The sequence below is a fragment of the Monodelphis domestica genome, chromosome 3 (genome assembly GCF_027887165.1).
Source record: "Monodelphis domestica isolate mMonDom1 chromosome 3, mMonDom1.pri, whole genome shotgun sequence".
Lineage (NCBI taxonomy): Eukaryota > Metazoa > Chordata > Mammalia > Didelphimorphia > Didelphidae > Monodelphis > Monodelphis domestica.
Window position 1 is genome coordinate 305,972,600 of NC_077229.1, and position 21,087 is coordinate 305,993,686.

At 34.2% G+C, this 21,087-nt stretch overlaps 1 protein-coding gene across 5 annotated transcripts in view; it reads left to right on the plus strand.

The window, feature by feature from the left end:
- The window catches only part of FAM110B (family with sequence similarity 110 member B), a 222,519-nt gene that overhangs the window by 94,074 nt on the left and 107,358 nt on the right, over positions 1-21,087 (plus strand). Inside the window, exon 1 of one of the 5 annotated variants that reach the window (XM_007487092.3) lies at positions 9,836-10,083. The exons of the other annotated variants lie outside the window; for them this stretch is intronic. The gene's annotated coding sequence lies outside the window, so the exon portion shown is untranslated. Of the gene's footprint in view, positions 1-9,835; positions 10,084-21,087 lie in introns of those variants that run through there. 5 annotated transcript variants of the gene reach the window in all.

The following is a 21,087-nucleotide window of genomic DNA, read 5'->3' on the forward strand; positions in this document are numbered from 1 at the left end:
TTATTCAAGAAGATTGAAATAACAGATTCTTTTCATATGGAGTTATTACATGCTAGATAAAAATAAATCATCTGTCTTAGTTTAATTTGCTGGATATAGACATTATTTTGGAGTCAGTAGACCTGGATTAGATTTCCAATTCTACTACTTAGTAGCTACGTGACTCTGTCCAAGTCATGAAACAACTCTAAGCCTCTATTTCCCCAACCATAGGAAGAGGATAATATTTACACTATTCCTCACAGGGCTATTGTGAGGAAAATAGAAAATAGTTTGTAAATTATAAGTGTGAGATATTGGTTTTATTGTTAATCTTCCTTCATGAAGTTCATGAAGACTGGAAATAAACTTGAAATGAGGATTCATTATACCTACAAGAAGATACCAAGACACATGGTTTTAAAAATCAGGCTTTAGAATTTCACTGTGTCTACGATCTCATTGGATTTTGGATCTCGGTGTTACATCCAGTCTACTTCATTTTCCAATTCTACTTTTATGAGAGGCTATCTTTTATAACATCTCCTGTGTTCAAGTCATGTTTTGTTAATACACTAAAAGTTATTCTCATTCTACATCTCTTCTTTGTTTGGGGGTTGTTTACAATTCAGAGTCTTCAGAGATTGTAGTATTACATGATTCAGGTAATGCCACATTACCCAGAAAAATGCTGGTGTTGGTTTTTGTTTTAGGAATCATCTTGGAATGATTGAAAAGGCTGTTCAGTTTCCTAAATACAATACAACTTATTCTCTTTCTACATTTCAGTCCTTGGATTGCTCATTGTCCGTTGATATTATTTGTTCAAGATATATGAGTAGATGGATTAATTCAGTGGATTCTCCAACTATAGTGTGTGTGTGTGTGTTTATGTATCCTGTATTGTAAACATTTTTCATCCACTTGATTTTTCCTGTTTTGCTTATTAAGCCAAACTCTTCTGTGTGATTGTAGATTCCATTAAAAGTGGCTAGGACTTAACTGCAATCAGAAAAATGTCAGCAACAAGCAGATGCATATGAAAACAGGACCATTAATAGGAAATTCCTTTTCCTTTTTCAGTCTGCCCTGATCACATCCCATAGCATTATCAAAAATCTTTGGCATATTTTTTGGTTTGATTTAGGCCTTTTTTTCCTCCAGTGGTATGTAACCTCTTCAAGAGTAGGGACTATTTTGTTTGTCTTTTTTTTTTAATGATTTCTAGTGTTTACCACAGTGCCTGACACATAATGGGCACTTATTAAATACTTGTTGAATTTATAAAAGGATCAATTGGGGGGAAAATTCTATTTTCTGTCTTTGAATATTGCATGATCTTAACATATGGATAGGTGAGATATTTTTGTCTCTTCCTCTCTCAAGTAAAATACTTTAAAATGATCAATGTCATAAAATAAAATTTGCTGTTCACTATTATTTCTGCTATTTTAGGCTATGAAGATGTGTCTTCTATAGAAGATCCATTGCAAAAACCTCCATTGTCCCATCTCATTATTTTCATTTAGGTGGCAAAACTCCAAAACATGTCTTGCTTCCATAAATTTTGTGGGTAAGAAAAAAAAGTATTATAGATTGGTAATTTTTTGAAATGATTCAATCACATTTTTTCGAGTAACAACACTAGCCTTATTTTTCCCATTTGTTCAATATTTTTGCCACCTTGTTATCTTGAAAAATGATCTATCAATTTTTTTCAAAATTGTGTTATTTCTTGCACTGATGTTTCCCCCTTATGTATGCTTTGTTTCAGCTATACTTTCTAGCTTGGTTTTCTTTATTATTAGGTCTACTTCTTTAAGCAAAAGAAGACAGAGTATAAAATAGTTTGTAGATAAATAAATGGTTATAGATTTGTAATCTTTTAGTTGTTTCTTAACTTCCTGTTTCATCCTTGGATGGGGTGTTCTTGGCATAATCTGGCATAGTTAATTGGGTCTCACACCTGATGTTTCCAAGCACTGTTTCACTTTTTTATCAACTGAAAAAAATTTTTTAAATTTTTTTAAACTAAAAAAGTTTTATCAACTGAAAAAAAATCATAAATAAATATACATAAACACCAGTCTTTCCTTTGTCTTCTTTGTCCCTTGGCTTGGTACAGAGAAAAAGTATTTGTAAGTTGAGGCAGTTTGGGAGTTCTTTTGGTATTGTTCTGGTGATTCTTTAACATTCTAAGCAATGGTGATGTCCCACATTGATGTCTTTCCTATTATCCACTTCTCACTTTTCAGGAATTCCACAGTATACAGTCTTTAAAAATAGGATTTATTCAGATCTTTCTAGGTTGGCTTAGTTGTGTCCCAAGCAAAGGATTAGATTAGAGGGAGGAATGTGACAGCTAAATGCTTGAACACAACTGAGTTTATATTGTTGCCATTATTAGTCATTCATTGTATCCTATTATGTACTGTGCTAGATACTCTTAAAGTAAACTAGCCAATTTAGTGGAACTTGTTCCTAATGAACTGAGTAAACTTGCATTAGTAAAGAAATCAAAATAGCTGAATTACTCATTTTCATGGTTTTTCTTTGATTCTGTCATTCATCAAACATTTCTTGAGTTTTGTGTTGTCTACGTCATTGCATAAAGGAAACAGAAAGTAAGCTCCTTGTATATTACAGAGACATGAGAAATAAAATTAATAATATTGCAGAGGGCAACCAAGTAGCTCAGTGGATAGAAAACCGGGTCTAGAGGCAGACAGTCCTGGGTTCCTCAGTATCTTCTTAGATATGTGACCTTGGCAAGTCACTTAACTCTAATTACCTAGTCTTTACTACTCTTCTACCTTGAATTGATACTTATAGCGCAAACTGTGATTGGATGTCTATATGTGATGAAAGGCAATATGTTTTCTGTATTGTTTGAGGGAGACAGAGAGAGACAGAGACAAAGACAGAGAGACAGAGAGAGAAAAACTAAAACAGCAGAAGATAGTGAGATTTACCAAAGGAATTTTTATGATTTGACTCATTCAGCTATTATTTGTGTTGCATGTTGATCTCTATCTTATCCTTCTCAAATGTTTTTTGTTTCTTTTTGGACTTGTGATTTCATCTTTGTAAAGAAACTTCCTCCTAGAAAGTCTCCCTACTGATAAATAACTTATAAATTAATATTTTGAATTTAATATGTGTTTTCTAACAAAAACAATCTTAGTGCACTTTTGAGGCAGCCTCTAAAAGCTTTATTTAACCCAAAAGATATTTGATAATATAGGTGAGATAGGATCAATATGCAAATTTTCATTGTGTCTACTATATTCCAGGCACTGTGCTAGGAAGTAGGAATTCAAAGGCAAAGGAAACTGCTGCTGACCTAAGGACTTTTCATTTTATAAGGAGAGGCAACCTGAAGACATATGAGTATAGAAAATATGTTGAAAAAATGCAAAATAATTTGAGTAAGAAGAAACCACCTGTAACTGGGCAGGGAAAAGTGTGATAAGAGGATCAATAAAGGCCTCACATAGAAAAGAAGTTGGATTTAGCTTTCAGTTAGAAGGAAAATGGGGATCCTAAGGGTCACAGGGTAGAAGTAAGGAGGGAAAAGTGTGATAGGCATTTTCAAGATGGAAGATCCCACTACCTACTTTGCCCTGTCCTCTGATTGCTTCACTTCTTCTCAGAAGCACTATTTATGGGAAGGGCCAAGCTAATCATATTCAGTCCTTTATTCCTCAATTGGTGCTCTTCACTCCTATATGGTGCAGTAAAGTGCTGGACCTAAGATCAGAAAGTCCTGAGATCAAACCTAGCCTCAGACACTTATTAATTATGTGACCCTAGACAAGTTACTTTTACTTGTCTCAGTTTCTTTAACTCTAAAGTGGATATAATGATAGCACTTACCTCACAGGGTTGTTTTAAGGATTCAATGAGATATTATTTGTAAGTGGTTAGCCTTAAGAAAAAAAAAATACAAGTAAGCATTTCCTTTCTGCCTTCTTCTCTGGAATTCTTTTTCTATCATGTCCCAGCATCAGGGCCTTTTGTCCCCCTCTTACTTTTTCCTTCTTATTTTTCTTACTTTATATTCTTACTTATATTCTTACTTTCCTCATAAGAATATAAACTTTTTCAGGGTAGGAATTATCTTTTTGCTTCTAACTGTGTACCCATCACTTAACAAAGTGCCTGGCACATAGTAAGGATTTAATAAATGCTTGTTGACTTGATATGACTAAAACACAGCTTATGCAAAGGCAGGGAGATGGTAAGTGGAATGTCATGTGCAAGGACTAGCAAGCAAGCAAGCCACTTTGGCTATGTAATAATGTAAAAAGGAATAGTGCATGAGTTAGGCTGGAAAGAGAGTTTGGAATTGGGTTGTTAAGAGCTCTAACTATTGGACTGTTTATATTTGATCTTAGATATAATAGAAAATCCCTGGATTTTATTAAGCAGGTAAATTACATGGTTAGTCATCTTTTAGTAAAAATCACAAGAATTTATTAAGTAGACAAGTTTTATGAAAATCAGAGTTTTCTTGTCTAGAATTTAGCCAACTGTCCTCCCTCAAAACCAGATCTCTTATTCAGTTTACTGATTTCTGCTAGTAATATCATTTCCTCCCAGATCTCTCAGTCTTGAAGCCTAAGAATAATCTTGAATTTTTCTTTCTTCGTTTTCTGAATCTAACTTACCAGGCCCTCTGTTTGAAGTGTTGAAAATGCCATTTGGATTCCTTTCCATTACCACTCTCATCAGCCTTATTACTTGGAATTTAGGTATCTATACTTGCCTTAAAGCTATTCTCCTGACCCCAATCTCTTCTCTTTCCACAAAAAAACTTTCTTATGTACTGTTACTAGACTATTTATTACTCCCCTTGTTCAAAACCCCAAGAGGTGTTGCCTCTTACCCAATGCATTTCTTCATATTCCCCTTTTTTGTTTTTAAAGCCTAATGTAATTTAAATACATTCAACTAGTACTCTTTGCCTGGAGGATTAAACATGAAGCTGAAGATTAGTGTAAATTTTGGGGATCTTCAGTTAAAATTGTGACTACATTTCCTTATGGTGGTTAACCTATCCTCAGGTACATTCTAATGAATAGATATGTTTTAATTCCTAACTGTGTGTAGAGATGCTAGGGTTTGTGGATGAGGGTCGGGGTGGTGGCAGTGATACAAAGTTTAGATGAAGCAAAATCTCTTTTCTCATTGAATTTATATTCTGGTAAAACTGGAATCATTTTTGTTTGTTTTTCTTTTTTAAGTATTTTGATAACTATGTTTCAATATAATTGATTTATTTTATAAACCTATATATTTCATGCCATGCATTGAAAAACCTTTTTTTGAGAAAGGTTTTTTATAGGTGTCAGCAGACTACCAAAGAGATCAGTGACCCACAAAAAAAAAATTAAGAATCCTGAGTTAGTTGTTATGGCCAGGTAAGGTTTATGGGCCAGTTGACCAATACCTATGAAGGAAAATTAATTGTGAATTCTAAACAACTGTTTATAAACATTTGGAGTACAATGGATAAAAGCATTGGCTTTGGAGCTAGGGGATCTGGTTTCAAATCCTGGATCCCATTACTTATTACCTCTATAATCTCGGGCAGTCACTTAACCTCAGGCCACTTAACCTAAGCCTCAGTGTCACCAACTATAAAATGAGTAAATTGAACTGTTTGGCCAGACAACTCTAAGGTTGCTTCTAGCTCTAAATCTATGATTATATCTTCATAACAAAAACCTATTACAAAGGTCTAAGTACTCAAATTTATAAAGAGCTAAATCAATTGTACCAAAAAAACAAGCTATTCTCCAATTGATAAATGGGCAAGAGACATGAATAGGCAATTTTCAGTTAAAGAAATCAAAACTATTAATAAGCACATGAAAAAGTGTTCTAAATCTCTTATAATCAGAGAGATGCAAATCAAAACAACTCTGAGGTATCACCTCAGTCTATCAGATTGGCTAACATGACAGCAAAGGAAAGTAATGAATGCTGGAGAGGATGTGGCAAAGTTGGATTATTAATTCATTGCTGGTAGAGTTGTGAATTGATCCAACCATCCTGGAGGCAATTTGGAACTATGCCCAAAGGGTGCTAAAAGACTGTCTGCCCTTTGATCTAGCCATAGCACTGCTGAGTTTGTACCCCAAAAAGATAATAAAGAAAAAAGACATGTACAAGAATATTCATAGCTGCGCTCTTTGTGGTGGCAAAAAATTGGAAAATGAAGGAATGCCCTTCACTTGGGGAATGGCTGAACAAATTGGGGTATATGTTGGTGATGGAATACTATTGTGCTCAAAAGAATAATAAAGTGGAGGAATTTCATGTGAACTGGGATGACCTCCAGGAATTGACGCAGAGTGAAAGGAGCAGAACCAGGAGAACATTGTACACAGAGACCGATACATTGTGGTACAATCAAATGTAATGGACTTCTCCATTAGTGGCAATGTAGTGATCCTGAACAACTTGGAGGAATCTAGGAGAAAGAACACTATTCACATTCAGAAGAAAAACTGCAGGAGTAGAAACACAGAAGAAAAAGCAACTGCTTGATTATATGGATCGTTGGGGATATGATTGGGGATGTAGACTCTAAATGATCATCCTAGTGCAAACATCAGCAACATGAAAATAGGTTCTGATCAAGGACACATGTGATACTCAGTGGAATTGCACATAGGCTATGGGAAGGGGTAGGGGGAGGAGAGGCAGGGAAAACATATGATTCTTATAACCAAGGAATAATGTTATAAATTGACTAAATAAATTTTTCAAAAAAATGAATCAACCAATAAATCTATGATTATGCTTTTATGTTCCAAAATTAGGGATTGTTGATATGTTTACATGTTTTATTGCTAAATATACCAAAGTCTTTGCTGATTTGGATGTGAGGGGAATTGGAGAGAGAGAGAAGTGCAATAACAAGGGAAGATGGAAAGAGGAAAAAAAGTCAATTCCTAGGATCTTTTAAGTAAAATTTTAAGTTGGACTCCTAATTTAGACTGGAGGGCATTCAAAGTTGTTTGCAACTAGAGACTTACAATCCTATGATTAGTTAATTGAAGTTAAAGGAAAACTGTGGGAGCCTAGATAGCTTGGGAGTAGAGTGGGTGGAGGTAGAGACAGATAAAAGCATTTTTTGAAGAGTTACTTTTATTTGAAAACAAAAGTTGATGAGCTTGACATGTTTAAAGATTTGGCCTAAGAACAGACTCTGCTCTTTTGGAAAGTTGCTTCATAATGTCTTATAGAACACAGAATTGACATATTTGCCAAGATAGCTTTTATGGTGTTTTTGCAGGTTGGCATTTTCCTAACTGAATAGAAAAGCAGAATTGTTATATGTTTTCTACATGAATGTCTAGAAATTTTACTAGTCTATATACTGGCAACTTTGACAGAGTTCAGCCTCAGGCCAAAATTACTGAAGCCAATTCCTCTTGGATTTTTTCCTCCTGATGACTATTCTTTGATAATTTCCATGGATGAGTACTCCATAGTTGCAGAACAGTTATTTCCTTTTATAGATTTGTCTCAGTTATATTTTCTAGGATTTGGTTGTATTCATATGCATTTTTACACTACATTTTATGACCTATCTTTTTCTATGGTTTTTCACAAAATTTAGAGACCATGCCTCCTCTGTCACTGATATTTCCAAAGAGCTTTTAATGTATAAAGATTAAAAGAAAGTATGAAATACTGCATAATCAACATTTCTCATTCTTATCCACTAGTCTGCAGCTTTAGACTTAAAGGTAGGCAACCTCAGAGTCATCTTTCCTTACTCATTCTCTAACCTTCATATGCAGTCAGTTCCCAAATATTGCTGATTTTACCTTCATGACATTTCTTGCATGATCTCCTCTTTACTCATTGAGCTTTCCCTTTCCTTTACCATTCATCATTTGATTAGACTAATAACCACTGATTTGTTTATTGGTTTTAAGTATTTTTTCCTCTCCAATTCAGCCATCACACAGTTGCCAAAGTGATTTTCCAAAAGAATCCAAAAGAGTAACATCAAGTAGAATTAAATATAAAACTCTTGGTTTGGTGTTGGATGCCCTTTAAAGCCTGGATCCAATCTAACTCTCTAGGCTTATCCGTCAATACTTCCCTCATGCTCTGGTTCAGTCACACTGACCTTTTGCCATTTTTAAAACCAGTCTTTTCTCCTGAGCCTTCCATTGCATATCCTTTGGAATGCCTACCCTCATCATTTATGTCTCTGAAATTCCTATTTTCTTCAAAATTCTGATCAGTCAATCCCTTCTACATGAAGTTTTTCTTGATCCCTATGTAGTAATTAGTATCACCCCCTCCAACCACCCCAAAAGAGAAAAAATATATTTTGGATGTGTTTGGAATATACTTATAGGTTTGTATTGCCTCTCTCTATGGAATATAAGCATCTTAAGGGTATGAACTGTTTGATAATATTTGTATCCCCATTTATTAGTAGTGCTTGACAAATGATAGGGAGTTGATAAATGCCCATTAGTTTAATGACTGACAGATCTATAGACCAAGTATAGTCTTGTTGCACATGACAGCTTGAGGATATTAGTAACAGGACATTATTTGATATCTAGATCAATCAATTTGGTCTATTGATCAATCAAAATTTTAAATGACTAAGAATAAAAGAAAGTACTTGTGATCAAGGCTTAAAGGGAATAACAAATTTGATTTTGATATAATCAATGAAAATATGATATGTCAGCAGGAATATGATTAATTTTATTGACAAGTTTTGATGAAGAAACAAGAAAAAAGTATAATATTTGGCAATATTGCTTATGATAAGACATTTATTATCTGCAGAAGGTACTCTTTTTGTTTGGTCTTAAATCGTTAATTTGGTAAGCTCAGTTACATGTAAAATCTAGTAAAAATAAAGACCATTTTTATAACAAAAGAAGTGTTTTAAAATTAATTGAACTATTTTAAATTTTTAATTAATTGAAAAAATATTTTAATCATTTTTAATTTAATTTAATCATTAAGTTGTGCAAAGAACTTGTGCCTTATTGAATGAAAAAAAGTGCTTTGATTTTTATCTTAATTTCTAATGGATCTTTGCTAGCTTATACTTACTAAATAAGTATGTTGCAAGTCTGTATAAGCAGGGTCAATCTTCTTGATGTAGAAAAATTATTGTGTTTGCATAGAATAGATGCTTCATAAAGAGTGATAGAATGAATAATTTTAAAAAGCGAAGAGCTGGAGTTTGTGTTGGCTCCATAAAGTTATTTCACCTCCCTAGTCTCAGTTTCATCATCACTAAGGTGGACTGAATTCTACTCATCTCTAAAATGCTCTTATAAAAGCCCAAGTTAACTTTTCAAAATTGCTTACCACTTTTCCAAAGTGATAGAATTTTGCATGATATTTCAAACAATATCAAAGGAAGATTTAGTAGTAGTTGTAACAAATGAGCATCAGATTACTAATTGAGGTAAATAAAATCTGAACCTAATTTTATTACCTTAATGATTATATACATTATATACAATATAGATTTTAAATTTGAGCCTCAGCACTAGAATAGATTAAATTTAAACAAGCTGGAATTGGATTGCTTGTGCTTTAATCACTTTGTTTCTTTTGATTGGGGGGAAAACACCTTTAAAATCACTTATAGATTGTAAGATGAGACAACCCTCCAAATGACAAAATCATGATTGTTTTGTCTGTTAGGTTTAATTTATTAAAATTTAATTTGCTCATGTGCTTTGCTTCAATAGCACTGTGCTAGCAAATGGCTATAATTAGATTACCAGGCTGCTAAGCAGTGGTGACAGTATCTGAGCCTCAGAGAGCATGTGCTAGATTCTACATGTGCCTTTTTCCCATTGGCTGTTGACATTGCTGCTTGCCAGTTTGATAGGTTTCCACAGTAATCTTTATGCTGCATTAGAGACATAGATACAGAAGAACTGTACTGTGTACTTGCTACGGCAGAGGTGCTTAGCTTCTAGCATAAAAGAAAGAGAAAGCCACTGATGGAAGAAAGGCATTGGTCTTTGTTGTAAAACATCACTAGTGAACGGCTGCTAGCAGCAAGCAGGGTCAGTGGAGGAGTTTCAGTTCATGGTAATTACTTTCAGTCTTTATTTATGCCATAAAGCACAGCCGTGCATGAAATGAATACTGTTAATCATGTCATCTGTTTAATTTGATCTTGCTTTTGTTAATAGCATGTGTAGTACCACTTTTGATACTAAACATGTTCCCCCAGAAAAAAATTAGTTGAGAAAATATCGTGTATATTCATGTGGGAACATTGTTTTTACATGAATTCTAGGGTGCATGTGCATGTGAGGAATTCTTATTGGTCCTCTTTTGTTTTGGTAATCCTAGTAATTTCATGGATTCAGTTATCTTTGCCGCTTCATGTCCATCCCTGGTTGCTTCTGTTTATATTGAGAAGAGATTGCTCTGAATAATGAGAAGTCAGAGGAAATTTTGTGAAATGTGTTCTTATGAGACATAGAGCAGTAACTATTCTAAGAGACTAAAGAACGGGAAGTAATGTGCTGTTGTTATTTTTTCAGAGATGCTCGCAGCCTTCATTTTGGATGGGTTCTTTGTTTCACCTTTCTCTATTTTCTTTTAAGATACTCTTTCAAAAATTTAAGTTGTCAATTATTCCATATCTCAGTCTAAGGGAGGAAAGGTTCATTGTGTATATTATTTTCAAGAGCCAAATTTTGGCGTACAGGCTTGTTTTGGTGTGAATAAGCATTACCTTTAGAGTTGGAATGAGAGAGTAGGAAGGTGGGGTTCCTATCACTCACTTTGAATAATGTTTCAAACATTGTCCATACCGTTTTTATTTGAGTATATTGTTGCATTCCAATTGTTCTTAAACTACACTTTAAGATGGCTTTAATTCAGATTAGAAATGGTATATTTAAAGGTAATATATTTAATATATGAGATTGAGGAGGGGGGAGAAAAGACAATCAATAAAATGTATATTTGCCTGAAACTATCTCTTCCCTACATATTTGCCAATTTTATATAAAAATAGATTACAGCTACAGCTGGCTGTCACAACTTAAAATTGATGCCCTTGTCTTTATCAGACTGTGGAGTCCACAGAAACTTGTGTATTGAGTCACCCGTCATTCAGCTGGCCGTCTGCCACCATGCGTCTGGTAACAGTGAAAAGCTTTGCTAAAATCAAAAAGGTGTAAGCAACTGATTTTTTTTCCCCCTCTTTCCACAGACACAAAATATTTGAGCAGGCCATCTTGCTAAATGATTGCTTATTAAATAGCTGACTTCATTAAAACTATATACTTTCTGAAAGAATAAATCTTGCTGTATTAAAAACTATGCTAACATTCCCTGTTGCCCTCCCTTCCAAAATATTCATTTCTTTTAAAGTACACATTTAAGTCTAATGGATTGTCTATGTGTTATAATTTCGTTTTTTTCATAAATGACGCATCTGAGAAAGAACTATTAGAAAGAATTATTTATGTTTCACTGCGAATCATCATAATTTAGCATTTATTTGATCTTAAAAATATGTTCTTTTTAGTTTCATGATGCCAGGTATGATCGTTGTAAAATTTTGAACTGTAACTCTGATAATGGCATTTGGTTAACAGTTCAGCATAATTGATTAAAAGGCTGTGCTTTGTTGTGATTTAACAAGATTATGTAGTTGCATCAATGATGGCAACAGAAATTGTGATTATAGTTGCTGCTTTGTGTTCATACCTTCTTCATATGTTTTGTGCCTTTTGTTCTTTCCATGAAATGCTTTACTCCTTTATCCTTGGCTGGCAAACTTTCTGTGTATCAACAGTTAGGAATGGGCAGTGATGATGAGTGTAGTATTTAGGTACTTCAGTTATCCTTTTCTCTTTCCTTTGTCTTCTTAAGGACCTACTAAATCATTCAACTCTTCTAATTACTCTTAAGAAGTATATTGGTTTAAAAGAAAATTATCTATCCCCCTTTGTACAAAATCAAATCTAAGCTTAAAATGTGCACATTACTTAGATTACTCAAAAGCAGATTCTGTTGCTTTTGAGGCATATCAATATTGAGCCATGTATGCTTGAGAGCCTCAAATCAGTATTAATTGATGTGTGAATTCCCATGTATTATATGTAAGATATTTTCCATGTCATGAAGCTTTATATGGTTTTAAAATGTAAAACTGAGTGCATGTTGTGGTGATCTTATAGTATAATGCACAGAACTATATCTTAAAACTAATTAGCCTTACTTAAAGGAACATGGTGCTAAAGAATTTAGTAAAATATTGTCTCTGCAAAGTACAAAGAATGTACATTTTGCTTCCTTTTATATTAAAATGATTAGAAGTGGGGCATATAGGCTAAATTAAAAAAAAATTTATAACCAGAAATATAGAAAATAAGCCTCTTGTATATCCTGAATTGTTTCTCTATGCTACACAATGTTCACACAAAATAAAAATGTATTTGCAAGAAGAAAATATTTGAGCAACTATAACACTATTAGTGGGCCATCAGCATAAAAAGTACAGGGTATATTAAACTCCAGAAAGATGGCATACATTAAGTTGTTAATATTTGTTCATTCAGAACATTATAGTTGAATGACTAAATAGTAATGAGCTGATTTCAACTTGCTTGGAGATCTATAGTAGACTGTCCTCAGGGATCTGTCCATGGTCCTGTGTTATTCAGCATTTTTAATAGTGGCATAGATAAAGGTACAAATTACTCACCAAATTTCCAGATGATAAAAATTGGGAGGGAACTATTATGTTGAATAAACAAAGTCAGGCTGCAAAAAAATCTTGACAGGCTTCCATTAGTTGAATATTAACATGAAATTTAATTAATAATGAGTTTAAAGTTCTATTTTTGGGTTAATATCAATTGTATAAATACAAGATAAAGTAGGGAGGGATGTGGTAGGTAGCAGTTAGTCTGAAAAAGAGCTGAGAGATTTAGTCATCTGCAGATTCAAAACAGAGTGAAGTGGCAGCTATAAAAGACAATGTGATCATAGACTGTTAGCCAGTAACAAAAAGTTCCAAGTTCAAATCCAGCCTAAGCTTCTTACTATCTGCATGGCTTTGATATAATCACTTAAATTCTGTCTATCTCAGTTTCAAATTTATAAAATTAGAAGAAGAATAATCTCCCCAGAGTTGTTGTAAGGGATTTGTAATGTCTTTTACAAACCATAAAATTGTTGTTGTTACTGTTATTCTTCTTGTCAATTCTACTTCCTCTACATCTCTCATATCCTATTCTTTTTACTGGAATCCTATAATAACCTCCCTAATTTAGACCTTCACCACATTTCAGCAACCCAACTATAATAGCCTCATATTTGGTCTTCCCAAATCCTTTCTCCTCCCTCTCAAATAAATTCATCTTCCTCTATAATGCTTCCAAATTTCAAATCCTAAAATTGCAAATATGACCATTTCACTTCTGCTCAAGAAACTTCATTGGCTTCCCATTGACTTAAAAGATAAAATATGGAATTCCTTACTTGGCATTTAAAAGCCTTCACGATCCGACTCTGTCCTAGTCTCATAATCCATCTCTCCCTTCTGTGACTTTTATAACTCCAACAAGACTGACCTGCTTTGCTGTTCCCTGTAAAATAATATTTCATTTCCTGCCTCTCTTTGGGCCTTTACATAAGGTGAACCTCTTGCTTGGAATTATCTCCTATCTTCAAGGGTCACCTCTTTCTAGAGACCCTTCAGGAATCCTACAGTACCTTCCCTTCCCCATAATTGAGTGTCTTTTAATATATCATTTATTTCTTTATTTGAAAATATGTCCTATTGTTCCTGAAGTATGTAAGCTCTTTGGGGGGAGGGACAATCTCACTTTGGTATATGCATCTATTGCCAGTGCTTATATGGTATGTATAGTAGGTGCTTAATAAATGTTTTTCATTTATTTCTATCCTAGCTGCATTGATTTTGGTCCTAAAAAACCTTTAAAATTGTATGATTTCTTACTCAGAATATCTGATTTTTATATAGAACTTTTATGTTTACAAAACACTTTATTTACATTTCCTCAAAACCACCTCATGAGTTAAAGTACTCCAGCTATTATTTTCATTTTACAGTTGAAGGAACAGAAGCTGTAAGAGATTAAATAACTTGTTCCAGGTGGGATGTGAGCCCTAGTGTCTCCAGATTTCAGGTTGCAGGACTATATTCTTGATTTCCTGCTACTTTTCTGCATAAAACAAATGTTGCTTGTGCAAATTCTTTTTTTTTATTTTTTATTATTTTTAAACATTATTTTATTTGGTCATTTCCAAACATTATTCATTGGAAACAAAGATCATTCCCCCCCCCCCAGCTCCCCCCACCTCTCCCATAGCCGATGCAAGATTCCACTGGATATCACATTGTCCTTGATTCGAACCCATTTCCATGTTGTTGGTGTTTGCACCAGAGTGTTCATTTAGAGTCTCTCCTCAGTCATATCCCCTCAACCCCTGTAGTCAAGCAGTTGCTTTTCATCAGTATTTTTACTCCCACAGTTTATCCTCTACTTGTAAATTCTTAATAGATCAGACTGAACGAAAATCATTTCAGTACTGGTAAAGTTAATTTTAAATTAACTTATGGAAATTGGAGATATTTTCATTCTTTATCAGTAGAGGTATCTCTCTAACAAAGGGAACACAGATAATTTATTTTTTTATTTATTGCATTGAAGTGTTTCCTTGTAAAGTTATTCTTTTTGAAAAGTATTTGAGTCTTCTGAAATTAACATTTAAATTTTAGTTGTAAGTTTGATTTTTTTATGTGCTGTTTTATACCTTCTCGTTAAAAGTCCAATAGGACTTGGGAAGTCAGTATCAAGATTGTAGTAGTACAACCAAACTTTGATTAAGATGGTCGATTTTGTTAGCTATTAATTTAACTTATATATACTTAAAAACCATTCCCAATTTAAAGTAGCAGTTAATTTTAGGACCAATGCATCTATTTGGTCTGGCATGTGCTGACACTGAAAGATCTGATGTCAAAAATAGAGAACTGTTCAGTATTATTTTATTGTAATATGTAGTGTGGGTGTCTGTGACACACTGTAGTTAAATAATGCAAAGAAATTAATATAATTTCTGAAGCAGCACAGGATGCAAACTAGAAATGTTCATCAAAAAGTTACAAAGGTAACCAGGTATCAGCAAAAGGTCATGGACTCAGATTCAAGGGCCATTGACTAAAATTCCTATTCTAAAATGTATGTGTTGGGTAGCCTGTAGTTGGATTAATTTTTTTGAACCTTAACTTCCTCACTACATAAAATGAATTTAATACTTAATATTTCTGCTACAGAATTATGAGAAAACAACAGCTGATTTCTGGTTATTAATTAAATGTTCTTTTGTTATTTCAAATCCAACATTCTCATCATAGAGTTCATTATATTCCACTGCCCTGCGTCCTCCCAAACTTAATTATTTTTGTTAAGGTATTCATGTCTTCCCTGTTGCCCAGGTTTCAAACCTCAAATACTGTTTTACTCTTCATTTTTCTTCATATTTATCTTCCTCTGACCCTCCCATTCTGTCAGCTGCCATTTTCCATGAATTTTACTTCCCAAACATTCACATTTGTCTCCTTTTCCTATGTCCAGCACCCTAGGTCCTCCTCTATTAGCCAACACAAATGGTTATATCAGGATGGTACCTAAATCATTTTTGTGCCATGTAAGCTTTGGGGGGATTCCAGTGTAGTTCACAGACCACTTCTTAGAGTGTTTTTAAATTCTTAAAACAAAATACATAAGATCACAAAGGAAATTTGTATTGAAATACAATTATAAAAGCATATTTTTAAAATTCTTTAGATCCCAGATTAAGAATCTTGCAAACTAAGCTCCTTGTTTTACAAAGGAGAGGTTCAAAATGTTTACATAAGTTACCCAAGTCCACATAGTTTAAGCAAGTCCCAGAGCCAATATTTGGACCAAGTTACTTAGCTTCAAATCTATTGCTTTCCCCATTATATTCCAATCAATTTGACATGAAAATACAGAAAAATAATCTTTTTAAGGTAGACAGGAATCTGAGCTAGATATTACCTGTTAAAATCCTATAGAAACTCTCTTTTTCCTCTAGGATATAATGTAAATCCCAAAATCATCTTGAAAGTGCCACACACAGTATTTTTCCAGCTGATACTTTATATCTCTTCAAACACTATTCCATCCACTCTTTCATAAACCCTCTCCTATACTTGGCATTAAATCTCTTCCTCCAGGGTTTAGAGCTCTTGGATTATGGAGGGATTAATGACTTCTCCAATGTCACATGGCTAGCGTACATCAGAGAGTGAATGTGAACCCCAATTCTCCTGATTGTAAGACTGTCTCTTTATCCACTCTCAGCACTCAAGACTCTCAATGTCCTTCTGTTTGTAAACATGTTGTGCCCTCCTGGTAGTAAATGAAATAGAAGTTTCTTGAGGGCAGGCATCGTTTTATATGTCTTATACACAGGACCTAACATGGTCAGTGTTTTGCACATAGCAGGCATATAATATTTGTCTAATTGAATCAAAATACTTTGAACATGTTATATACAAATATGAATTATTATAAATAAAATGTAAAATTTTTAATCTTCATTTCCTGGTGACCTTAATTATGTGATCAGAGAATTTTAATTGCCATCTAGGTGGAATCCTTTGTTGGACTGATGAGGAAACTTTAAAGAGGTTGAGTTAAGTTTGACTTTGTAACAGGAAGAAATCTTTATGTACATACTAGATTTTGCCCCTTATACTGTGTATCTGAGGGTAGTGATAATAATAATAACTGTTGTTATCATAGCTAATATTTATGTAGTACTTTAGGGTTTCCAAAATATCTTACAAACATCTCATTTCTTTCCTTACAAGAACCCTGGGAGGTATTATTATCTTTCTTACAACAGCCCTGGGAAATATAATTGTGCTATTATTATCCCTATTTTATAGATGAGGAACCAAAACAATAGAGGTTACCCGCTTTAGTGTGTGAGGCTGAATTTGAACTTGGATCACTCAGATTCCAGAACCAGCACTCTATTCTGCCACCTAGCTGCTTTACATAGTGATGCAAATTTTGTTGCATTCTTGTGCTCTGCAGATGAGCTGCTGTGATTTGATTCTTTATGTTGTTCTATAATGGTTTTAATGGAATCGTAAAGGAGAGTAATAGTTATTAGAGAATTTCAGAATTTATTTTTCTTATTTTCTTTTTAAAAGTAGCCAAGGGTATCCTAGTCATTAAGAGAGTTATACTGTCTAGTGAACACTACAATAGCTCCATAATGAGCCATTACTGTTTGTTGATGCTCTCATTAAGTGAGCATTGTGCTGTCACATGGATGGGAGGCTATAGTAACTAACCCTGACTTATCCTTTAATTTTGGGCTGGTTTAAAAGATGGACATCTGAACTAGTATTTTTGAAATGTGATATAGACATGGTGTACCTACTTTGAAAACCACCAGACTCCATTCCTCTGCATTAGGGAAGATGGGTGTGAATGCTTTTCTGTTCTACATGCATGAAGCAAAACCAGCTACTGAAAAAGTGGAGAAAATATTATTTGTGTTGTTTGCCACTTTGGTTTATCTGTTTTGTTTGGTTTTTTTTTGGGGGGGGGGGAATATTACCCTAGACCAGTGTTCACCTTCAGCACCATTGTTAATATGTGAAATCAAAGCCTTTATATTTTCACTTTTCCAGTGCCTCACTTTTGGCTTCCTATCCCTGGGACCCCTGCCCCTCCCACCACCACCCTTAACCTGCTTGTTTAATTCTATTTAATAAGATCAAGATTGAATGGGTCTTTCTCTCCCTCCTCATACCCCAGCCCTCACTGGTTACAGGGAACAGAATTCTCTTCTACTTTTTAGCCAATAAACCTTTTGTGTTTTTCTTTTTCATTCTATCGTTGCCTCACAGAAGAATTGGAATTGCTTTTTTTAATTGTTTGGCCATATCTGTGTCCAGTCCCTAACCCTGCATTTTGTTTTCTTAATTGCCTTTGACTCTAAATTCATCTCTTCTCCCTCCATTGCCCAGAAAGCCAACCTTTATAACAAAAGAATTTTAAAATTCGAGATTTGGTGGGAAAAAAGAAGCAGTTCAGCAAAACTAGCCAGCTTATTAACAAAGTCTGACTATATGTGTAATATCCACATCACATCCATGTTGCTCCCATATAAAGAGAGAAGAGTGATGCATTTTCTCATAACTTCTCCTGGATCTATCTTGTTCATTATAATTAAATAGTCTTCAGTTTCAGTATATTTTTGTTTTGGGTCTCCCACCATCAACACCACCATTTATATCATGGCAGGCATTATCTTTTTTTTCCTTTCTGTGTATTTCACTCTCCAATTCTTAAAAATTTTATTTTTTTCATGCCTTCTTACCTCTCCCTGTCTCTGCCACCCCAAAATATATAGGTCTGCTTTAATGCTCACAAGGTTTTGAAGAGACTGGATTCCCAACTCTTCCTTCTGGTGAGTTGGAAGACTAATAGGCCTTGCCATCTGCCCTCCCAAACTCCTCTTAAGGTCCTCTAGGTCAGCAATGGCAAACCTTTTAGAGACCACATGCCATGCCCCCAAACCCGCCAATCTCCCCCCCATCTATCCCCCAGTTCCCATTGACCTGCTGGGCAGAGGGGCGGATGAGAGAAACATTAATTGTACTGACAAAATATTTTGGTGTATTATTTAGTGTGACTTATCAAAAATATATTAGATTAAACATTAGGAGCCTTTTAAGATTCTTGTTCCTTTGTGTCCTTAGACCTTAGCACCCTATTTGGTGTATGGTAAACACTTAATGAATGGCTTTTCATTATCCACATTTAGCCTCATATACTACTAAATTACTAAGTACTCTATTTGTTTAGTCATTCTCTAGTCAATGGACATCTATTCTTGTTTCCAATTCTCTGCTAATACAAAAAGTACTACTATAAATATTGTACTATATATAAAGTCTTTCTTTTTGTCATAGATCTCCTTGGGGTATATTCCTAGTGGTCGATGGATGTGGACATTTCAGTTACTTTCTTAGTATGATTCCAAATTTATTTTCAGAATGGCTGGACCAGTTTACAGATCTAATAGTGTAAATGTATGCATGTGTTTCTATTTTGTTTTGTTTTTAGGATCCCTCTAGTATTTACTAGTCCCATTATTTGTCATCTTTGCCAATTTTCTGAGCATGAGGGGAAACTTCAGAGTTGCTTTTTTTTGGATTTCACTTATGAGTGATTTGTAGCAAGCTTCCATATGTCTATTTATAGTTTGCAATTATTTTGGGAATCATGTATTCAGATTCTTTGACCATTTATTGCTTAATGGTTCTTAGTCATATGTTCAATCAATAATTTATTAACAGACATTTATTAGGTACTTACTCTGTGCCAAGCACCGTGTTAGGCTCTGGGAATACAAAGTGAAATAGTACCTGCCCTTGAAAAGCTTACATTCTAATGAGGCATCATATAGAAATAAATAGTATATATAGAAATGTATACTTGATACATATCCTTAATGAGGAGAAGGTAATTTTGAGAATTAGTGCATTAGCAGCTGGGGAAATTTTGAGAGGCTCCATATAGAAAATCAGTGTGTTAAATATTAGTAATAGTAGCTAGCAATTATAATTCTTAAGTACTTTACAAATATCTCATTTTATCCTCTTTACAATTCTGGTGGGTAGGTACTATTATTCTCCCCATTTTACACATGAAGGAACTGAGATAGATATAAATAACTAGTCCAGTGTTACATAGCTAGTAAGTGTCTCATGCTGGATTTGAACTTAGCTTCAGGTCCAGCACTTTTCCTACTATGCCACTTATAACATTAATTTTTGTTAATTACCTCCTAAATAACTTTTTTGAAGAAAACCCAGGGATTCTAAGAGACAAGGGAAGAAAGATCCATTCCAAGTATGAGGGACATTCATTGCAACATCTCAAAAAGTGAAATGTTATGTGTAGGGAACAAATTGTAGGCCAGTTTGATTGAAACAGAGAGGTGAGTGAGGATGGAGTATAAGAAATTGGCTTTTAATGATGCTGACCTTGTACCTCCTCTGGTATCTATGTGTTCTCTTACCATTTATTCCTTTCTATAGTCTGACCAGAAAAGGCCTGGAATGATCTTTCTCTGTCCAGCTTGTCTATAAGGAACTCTGTTCTTCTAATTATTTCTTTTTTTTCTCTCAGTGTTTTAAAAACACCCTTATTTTCCCAATTACAGTAGCTATTAAAGATATAAAGTTTAGATAATGTGGCCTCTCCCTCATAGAGTTTATTATCTAATGGAGAATTGTGGTTCATACACAAAGAGACAAATAACCAAATTAAATTTTAATAAAGATTCCCATATTTTATGGAATGTATCGGAGAAGTGCAAGCTAAGTTGTATATGAGGTCATATCTATCATGTTTTGAAAGCCTCATATGCCAGGCATTTCTCATTGACTTTTTCCCATTAAATTCAACAAGCATTTTTATTAAGTATCTACTAGCAACAAGGTATTTGCTAGCTTCTAGGGATACCAAGATAAAAATGAAGAGATCTCTGACTATTAACAGAAACAGACTGAACACAGTGAAAGGAAGTAAAAAGCCCTGCTGCACTGGTTAGCCTACCATTGGAATATCATGTACAATGCTAAAGGTGTAATATTGATGAGTTAGAATCAACGTGGAGGAAAGGAGCCAGGATAATGAAGGGATTTTAAGCCATGCCATGAATGAATTGGTTGAAGGAACTGGCTATGCTTAGGGTTAGTTCTCTGATAATTTAATAGATTTGTGATCTCATCTTTGTAAGAGAGTTTCTATTGAGAACCAACCAATTTGATAGTTCTATCCATCTTCTTATCCTTTGCTTTACAAAGGACTGGGTTTTCCTTGGGGGCCTTCTAGATCTCCTCACACTGGAATAAATGGGCTACTTATTTAACATCCTTTACTTTTGCTACATGACTATTTAGTCTGTATTTCTATTAGTTTCTTTAATCATCGTTTGAGACAGTTCTCTGGTGCAATTTTTCATTACAATGTCTTGTTGTAG